General features: G+C 46.5%; 1 pseudogene; it reads right to left on the reverse strand.

Annotated features, from left to right (window-relative positions):
* Positions 1-6,653, reverse strand: part of LOC136329729 (synaptonemal complex protein 3-like) — a 44,199-nt pseudogene extending 37,546 nt beyond the window's left edge.
* Between the last annotated feature and the right edge of the window lie 921 nt (positions 6,654-7,574).

Consider the following 7,574-nt stretch of genomic DNA (forward strand, 5'->3'; position numbering starts at 1 on the left):
ACCCCTCAGGGCCACACACAAAGCCTGGGGCAGAGCAGATAGGATTAACTATTTGTTAAATAGATGAATTACAGTGTGCATTTCGTGTGTGTGTGTGTGTGTGTGTGTGTGTCATTCTCTGCCACTAGACTTTTAATTCCTTGAGGAAACAATAATTTACATAGCACTCCCTATGTGCCAAGCATGGCTCTCAAAATCCTCTCCTATTAACTCATTTAATATGAGGATTAACTCATTTAATCCTCACAACAACCCTATGAGGAAAGTTCTATTATTATCTTCATTTTATAGATAGGAGCCTGAGGCCCAGAGAGGTTAAGTCATCTGCCAGATGCCAGCCAGCAGGCAAGTGAAAGAATCAGAATCCTAACCCCAACAATGCAGCCTCAAATCCCATGCTTTATAGGGCATTTGATTCGTTTCTGTATCTCTGATGCCCAGCACAGTGCCTGGCGCACGGTAGGTAGTAATAATTCTGTGTTGACTACATGAATAAAATAATTAAGCTATTAATCATTGTGTGTGTACATGTATCTTTGTCGCACTAGACGTTGACTTGCTCGGAGAAAGTATTGGTCTTATCAATGTCTCTGACTGCATTTAACAAATGATTTAAGAGAGAATCCATTAAAAACTGGGTGTTCCCTGAGGCCTACATGTTTGGTGTGTGGTACCTGGACCGCTGATGGAGGTTTTCAGAGTTTATTCAGATGTCCAGGAAGGGACAGTCAGGGCCAGCTGCATGGCTGGGTGACCTGTGCAGCTGCACACGGTTCCATACTCAGAAAGCAACCCCCACCCCACCTGTTCTACCAGGGCCATCTTGAAATTCTTAGTAATTTTTGAACAGGAGAATTTCTGTTTGTTTTTCTCTTACACTGCGCCCCAGAAGTGATGTGGTCCGTCCTGCCAAGAGAGAATACGAGCCCTTGAAGACGCCTACAGGAAGGAGAGGGGAGAAGAAGGGCCCCAGCGACGCTGTGTTCATGGCCTCCAGGATCAAAGTCCCGGGCCTGGCGACCATGCAGACTACGAGTCCCAGGCCCAGCAGTTCCAGCCCGAGTGTGACTCCTGAAGGTCCTTTGGGTCTCATGAGCCATCCTCAAGCACTGCCCCAGGGACACCCTAGTCCCCAGACTCTGACACCTTCAAATGACACCCAGGCTGGCTCCCCCCCCCCCCTTTTCAAACACTACAGCACTGATGCCTGCAGGAGGGGGAACTCGGACCGCAGGCTGAGCTCCAGGCTGAGCAATCCCTTCCATTCATTTGACACAACCTCACTTGGTGAGAGCGGCCTCATCTTAGGCACCTGCGTATCCAAGTGGAGAAGACGCAAAATCAAATGCAAATAAATGATCCCGAGAGCATTATTTTTAACTACTGGCTCCCACTGCCCCTCCCCGTTTCAGGTAGGCCCTCGTTGTCTCTGCCTAGCATGCCCTCTCCCCCCTTCCCAAATCCTGCCTTCTCCCCCGATCTCTCCTCCAGTCGTGCGGCTGGGAAGCCGCGGAACTAGGATTCCAACCCGAGCAGTTGGCCGCGGATTACTGCTCTCACTCTCACTTGACATGTCTGTTCTCCTTGCTGGGGCCGGGCTTGGCCGTCTTAACTCACAGCAACACGGACCTGGAAGGAGCTCGGCTTCTCTATGAAGTGAGAGCAATAAACAGCCCACATCACAGGCTTGCCTGGATTAAACGTAATGACAGATGTCAAAGTGCTTTTTAACAATCCACAGGTCTAAGCAGTTATTTCTGTTAATTATCGGTAGTGAAACTAAGGCTTGTTAAACCAGGTGCCAAGAAAACAAAGGGCATTAGCCCCCACCCCCTTCACTTTGGCTGAGGCCAGCCACACCCTGGCCAGTCACCGGTCAGTAAAGAATTGCACAAGATGAATCACCGGGACTTCTCCTGCGGGAACTTCACATCCTGATTCTGCCCCTTCGTAGCTGTGCCACTTCGGGCAAATCACTATGCCTCTCTGGGTGCTGGGCTTCTCTTCTGTGGGGTTGTTGGCGACAGATGTGATGAACTGTGGTTGTAGGGTGCCTAGTACAGAAGCGATGAAGTGGTGGTTGGTGTTTTTAGAAAAACACACACATACACGATTCCCTCTAAAGCAACAAGCCTGACCAGTCTTTTTATTTGTCAGCTTGCCTAGGCTCAGGGATGGCCACAGAGCTGGCAAACCATTATTCTGGGTGTGTCTGTGTTTCTCGGATTAGCATTTAACTCTGTAGAAGGAGCAAAGACCACCCTCCCGAGTGCCTGCGGGCATCATTGAGTGAGCTGAGGGCCCACCCAGAACACGAAGGCAGAGGAAAGGTGAGTTTGCGCCCTCTGTCTGAGCGGGGACCTCCATCTTCTGCCCTCGGACACCAGAGCTCCTGGTCCTCAAGCCTTCAGACTCAGACCGTGACTGACCCCACGGCTCCCCTGGTCCTCAGGCCTTTGAGCGAGCAAGCTCCAGCACCAGCTCTCCTCGGTCTCCAGCTTGCAGATTGTGGGACTTCTCGGTCTCCCTAATCACCTGAGCCAATCTCTCATAATAAATCTCTTTCTGTGTATCTACAAATGCCTTATCGGCTCCAGTTTCTAGAGAACCCCAACTGATACCTAGGCAGAGCATCTTCTGTCCGTGTTCTGTTCCCACCAAAGATGTTACCACATTCCCAGAACACGGGTGGGTACTCTACTGCTAAGTCCTAAACACGCCAGCTTTCTCTGTCTCTCAGCTGGCTCCAGTCTTGGTGAACCTGAGACGTCCGCAATGACTCTTCTAATGTCCTGCTCTCCATCTGCCTCCCCTTCCCACGGGGCTGGCTAGCCCTGCCTGGGTGGAACTGATGGGCTCTACTCCAGCCCTGCCCCCACAGCCCTCCCCCACACAGCCACATTGGAACGTTCTCTTCTGGCTCTTTAACCTCTGCAGGAGACGAGGCAGAGACAGAGTGCAATGGGGATCGCAGGATGTGGTGGAGAGTCCGTGTAGAGGCGGAGATTTCCTGTTCTTTGCCCTACTCTCTCCCCCAACCACATTTTTCAAAGGAAGAGAAAATTGTACCCATCAGAAACACACATACCAGTTCCACACGTGGTAACTCTGTGACCTTGGACAAGGTACAACCTAACGTCTCTAAACCCCAGCTAACTGGGGACAAAGTGCCCACTACTAGTTGGTCTATAGTGGGAACTAAATGAGATAATCCAAGCAAAGACATTAGTATAGAAACTGGCATTAGTAAATACCCAATAAATGTAACTATTTTATTATTGTTGTTGTTGTTGTTGTTATGTAAAATTAGTTCTGAATTGTGAAATGTACATTTGTGTATGATCCATGAAGGTACTAACCTAATTTTTCATCACCATAGCAAATAAAATCCAAGAGCGTATTCATACAAGTCAACTGACGGTGACATTTCAACAGGCAGAGGTGTTGTCCTGCCCACTGTCTCATCTGCTACTTCTTCATTCCTGCCAGCACTCTGCAGTTCTAAGCAAAAATCTTTTAAAATTCATAAACTTAGCCTTAGAGATCTTTGATATTTTGGATGCGATGAACTCTGGTTTCTTCCCCACCGCCTGTCATTATTTAAAAGCCTGTGTGATCATTCTTTGCAAAACTCGCTAGTCAAATGGGAGGGCAGATAACAGCAGCGCTGAGTAACATCAAATTTCATCACCGCAGACCATGCATCGGGGGACATCTGGGACCAACATGGAGGCAGGACCCAGCGCTCTCTCAAGCCGAGATCCTGCACGTGATTTGAAATGTATTATATAAGAAGCAGCTGCATCCTCTCAACCAAAATGTGCCTTCAAAGGACAGAGAGCTCAGGGCTAATTACAAAGTGCGAAGATTCCGGAGAACATACTGGTGAAGGCTGGAGTTCAGCAGCTTCCTGGTCCTCAGAGTGATCGTGCTGCCAGGAAAATTCAGCAGTAGGAAAGGAAGCTTGCTATTTCTATTGGGGGGAGGGGGGGCAGGGGACGAAAAATTTCAGAAAACATGTAAGAAATAATATTGCAATTACAGAGTGGGTATTGATTTGTGGTGAAACCATGGGAGGGGAGGGGGATATCACTTGCTCAACCCAAATAAGTTGAAGTGAAGGGAAAAGGTTTTTAAGAATTAGTGGTTTAAAACAATTGAAACCCAATCATGACCTATAGGTCAAATCTAGCCCTCCACCCGTGTTTGTAAATAAAGCTTTATTGTCACACAACCACGCTCAGTCATATACATACCATTTCTAGTTGCCTTTGTGCTCTACTGACAGAGGTGAGTACTGGTGACAGAGCCTTTTGTGTCCCACAAAGCCTAACATACTTACTCTGTAACATGTCACGTTACAGAAAAACTGTGCCAACCCCTGGTTGAAAACATGAATCTATGTATCCGGAAAGAAAAACAATGTTTAGGAGCACATTTGAAATCAAAGTGAATCACGAAAGAAAAACTTCATTCCACAGATATTTACTAAGTACCTACTATGTGCTAAATATGTCTAGCCATGAAAAAGAAAAACAGACAAAAGTCCTTGCCCTCATAGAACTTACCTGGACCGAGGTGTTTACTAGTTGATCTCTATAAAAGTACACTTATTTTTTTTTATTTAGAAAATTAAATTTAACAGAGTGACATTGATCAACAAGTGCACATACATTTCAGGTAAACATCACTACATCATTTGAATAGTCGATTATGTTGTATACCCATCACCCAACATCAAATCATTTTCCATCACCTTATATTTGTCCCTCTCTAGACCTTTCCCCCACCCCTTCCCCTCTCTCCCTCCCTCACATATCCCTCCCCCTGGGAACCACTGCACTCTTATCTATGTCCATGAGTCTCAGTTTTATATCCCACCTATATGTGAGATCATATCATTTTTAGCTTTTTCTGAGAGCATTAGACTGAATGACATAAGTACACACATATTTTTTTAATGAACTCTTTAAAAGAGCAATGAAGCATGAAATGTTTCAGGGCATTAAGAATGAGATTAATGTTTCCTCAGCTTAGTTAATAGTACCTGAAGCGAAGGAACACTCATCAACTGTGCCCAGAGACCAGGGGAGACCTCAAAGCCCAGCATGAACAAAGAAAGGCTGCCGTGCACTCCCCCAGGTTGGAGGAACACAGGGACAAATGTGCACAGGGTTTGCAGCCTAGAGTGCATCAGAATAAAATTCTCAGCCAGGCTTACCATCATGTTGCTCACGGGAGCAGAGGAGTGAGTGGATTCGTAGCAACACTGATGAAAAGAAAGCTAAGCATTTCCTACACACATGGTTATGCCAAGGTTGGGAGTTCAGCACTATACATTTTGATGTGTGAGCGAAGAAATAAAGGAGCTCCGCTCGATACTGTAAATCCGCGCGTCTGAAGGAAGGCTGATGACTTTTCCAAGCAGTGCCATGCAGACCGAAGTCGCAGCATGCAGGAGGCCGTGTCACTCCTTGGACTTGTCTCTGGGCTACCCATTATGGTAGGCTGTGTTCGCTTGAGTTTAACTTCCTTTAAGAGATTACGAAATTTAGGAAATGGTCTAAAATGATTTTTCAAAGATCAAGGGTCTGATAAAATGAGCAGGGTACTGGGAATCATTTCCAACTCTCTGAATGTATCGTTGGTTTGAAATAGATCACATATTAAGTGTTTCAGGAATTCTTTCAAAGGATTGCAAAATGCAGTTATCTAAGATCCCTCCTTTTTTTTTTTTCTTTCTTCATTATTTATCATCTGAGTCAAGCAATAAACATTTCGAAACTATTTAGGATGGAGTAGAGGACTCCTGCCAAAAAATAATCACAGAAGATTTCATAGTTAATAAATCATCCTTTCAAATGAGTACAAAATATCCTGGAAGGAAAGAATTATTGGACTTTAGATTGACCTTTTGTGCTTCAGAAAATAATAGATAGTTTGTGATGTTTATTACTAATGGTTGGATTCTTAGTTATAAGTTTAAATGTACATTATAAGAACTAGAAACCAAAAATATTTTAGCGATTTTGTATATGTATCTATTGATACATGGCTTTGTACATACAGGCAAAAGAGGTTTACCGTTGTGAGTACGTGGAACCTAGAGTTTGTTCTTGTATTATTATTTATTATGATATTATTTTCCATACAAACAACTGTAAACCTACTTTCACCCACCCTGTGAGTGAAAATAAACCCTGTGGTTTATTGGAATAAACCACTAAATGGGACAAGAAGCAAAGTTTTGCAAGAATATAGATGCCCGTGTGATGTCCACATGGTTCCCTAACTTCACTTTCTTATGCAGGAAAGTGCTCTCCCTTACCCCTGCTCGCTGCAGCCTGCACAGGTGGTCCACATGGCCTTCCCAGACATGTCTCTGAGGCCTCGAGCCAGTGCGTTTTGCTTCAATTCCTCCAAGTGCTCCAGCAGGCAGGAATGCTTGTCCTTATCACTGTGTCTTAAAACCTCCCGTGAAGTGCACTGCCCTGGATGGTTAGAAAGAATGACTTGGTAACTCAGCTGATGGACCTGAGAGGAAGGAACCGGTGGTATCTGGAGAAGCTGACCACGCCAGAGAAGAGGACCCTGGCGTCTTATGATTCATTCTCACCCATCAGACTCACCCACTCCAGTCGGATGATAGTCATGGTTAACATCCAATTTTGAACTCAAAAGTTTTAAGGCACGTTACCCTGGTAACAACCAGACACTGTTCCCAGGAGAAGATGGTGACATAATAGAACCAGTCGGGTTGTTTTCATTAGAATACGCAAAGATCTTTGAAAACCCCGTTGGAAAGCCCTTGCTGTAAAATCTGCCGCTTGGTGAGTGAGGATCCCCTCATCGGGAGAGCTGTTGAAAGCAAGGAGGCTGGGTCCCCCACAAACACCTTGCCAGGTACCACCTTGGCTGGGATTATTACAGAACCCCAGTTCAGAGATGATGAAACCAAAGTTTGGAAAGACGAAGTTGCTGCATCCTGGTTTCTCAAGTCACCCTAAAGGAATGGCCTCAGTAGGTACCTTTGTCACTCGATGTGCAGGATTTATGCTGCAAGGGTGTGTTCATTCACACACAGGCCGTTGACCCTCTGAGCGGCCCATGTACGACTGGCACGGGGCTGGGCACTGCAGCCTTGGGAACCCAGGGTACCACCAGCCAGAGGGAGATGCGATCAGCTCCTCTCAAACCATGGCCCTTGTCCATCTTCTTGCCCACCCCGGAGTCTCCCCACCTCCCTCCCAGCCGTAACGGGTTCCTCGTCGTCTTTCCGGCAGGCTGTACTTTCTATTACCAGCGTCTCCTTCTGGTTCTGTTCCCTGTCTGGCACTTGCCCCCGACCTCTCTTCGGCCTCAGTGCCCCCACTCATTCTTCAGGCCTCCACATACGTTTCTTCCAGGAAGTCCTCTGCCTTCCCCCACCAGCTGGATTGGGGAGCTCTTCGTGGCGCTCTTGCAGCATTCTGTGTGGTCATCCTGCATGAAATAAACAAGCGGCTTGGCTGCATGAACAGCAGGTGGTAGGACACAGTGGTTAAACACCTGGGCTCTGGGTCGGCGGCCTAGGT

This window comes from Saccopteryx bilineata, chromosome 3 (assembly GCF_036850765.1).
Source record: "Saccopteryx bilineata isolate mSacBil1 chromosome 3, mSacBil1_pri_phased_curated, whole genome shotgun sequence".
NCBI classification, from domain to species: Eukaryota; Metazoa; Chordata; class Mammalia; order Chiroptera; family Emballonuridae; genus Saccopteryx; species Saccopteryx bilineata.